This window comes from Zeus faber (genome assembly GCF_960531495.2).
Source record: "Zeus faber genome assembly, chromosome: 5".
NCBI classification, from domain to species: Eukaryota; Metazoa; Chordata; class Actinopteri; order Zeiformes; family Zeidae; genus Zeus; species Zeus faber.
This window is the reverse complement of record NC_137192.1, coordinates 18,675,746-18,677,064: the sequence shown is the minus strand read 5'-3', so window position 1 is coordinate 18,677,064 and position 1,319 is coordinate 18,675,746. Positions and strand designations below refer to the sequence as shown.

General features: G+C 44.9%; 1 protein-coding gene across 1 annotated transcript in view; it reads left to right on the top strand.

Moving 5' to 3' along the window:
* Nucleotides 1-50, top strand: part of fam210b (family with sequence similarity 210 member B) — an 11,021-nt gene extending 10,971 nt beyond the window's left edge. Inside the window, exon 3 of the mRNA XM_080001348.1 lies at nt 1-50. This exon is cut by the window's left edge and continues 1,065 nt beyond it. The gene's annotated coding sequence lies outside the window, so the exon portion shown is untranslated.
* Nucleotides 51-1,319: the final 1,269 nt, after the last annotated feature.

The window sequence follows — 1,319 nt, the reverse complement described above, 5'->3', positions numbered from 1 at the left end:
GAGATTCAAGCCTGTGTGAACAATGTATTTGTATATATACACACCACCAGCCCACCACTACGGTATCGTTTTTTCATTCTAGATATTGAAAGCCTGGAAGAAGGCTTATGGTCAGTAGATGTATTGCTCTCCAAATTCAAATTCGGAAATTTTAATTTTTTATTTTTTCACATTCTGGACTAGATAAGCTCAAAACTATCTATTACCCTTTTTTTTAAGGCACTTGCCCACTTTGTCCACACAGGGGAGCTCCTGAACCACAAATCAGCCTTAATGTCATTACGCCTGAATAACATCTGGATCCTCCTGTCTCTCGCAGCGGTATGACCGCCACAATTTCGGCAGAATTTTTCTCAAAATATTCCAATAAAAGAATATTCGTGAAAAGACGTGCCGTTAAATACATGGGATTAAACATTGCCATCGATGGGCTTAGCCATCGATTATGACTGCAAGACGGTGTAGAAATGAGAATGTTCTTTTTCCAAAACAGCCAAAGCCTTGTTATTGCTCTAGTAAGACGGTTCTATTCAAATCAGGGCAGCAGTTCCTTATCACAGTGGGAGAAAAAATTTCGTACTTGGGCTTCCATAACCCCTTTCTACCTTCGCACCCGTCGATTCCTGACCAAAGCTGCTGCCAATTTCCAGTGACTATAGCTTTTCACTGCTAATAGTATGGTATCGCATAAATTACTCAAAACACTTCCAATTGCTTTCACATATTGACACTGAAGTAAGTTCAGCGTACATCAGCCTGTTCTTATCACAGCAAGAACACCTTCGTATTGCAGTCCATATTTTGACATTATGAGTGTCTCTCTCTCTCCGCCTGCTCCCTCCCTCACTACAAGGTTTCATAACCTAACCAGCACACAGTACAGTTAGCGGCGTGGCATGCTATCCGTCGAGTATCACACCATCGAGAAGAGCTTGTTGGAGGGAGAGGGCCTAAAGTTGTGAGTGTGTGTGTGTGCATGTGTGCGTGTGCATGCGTCAGCCTGTGTGTTTTTGGCACGGTAAATAATTCAGGCCAGAGTGGTATAGACTGTAGGCAGGGGAGGAGGGTATAGTGGGATGTGCCAGTTATCAGATCAGCACATGCTTAAAGAATTCAGGCACCAGCAGCCTTGTGACACAATAGACTACAACCAGTCTCTCTCTCTCTCTCTCTCTCTCTCCGTCACATGCGCAAACACACACACACACGCACGCACACACACACACACACACACACACACACACGGACAGGACGAAAGAGAGGAGAAGCCGGAGCCCAGGCCTCATTAGCGATGATGAGGACAGGGAGCTGCCATCGCC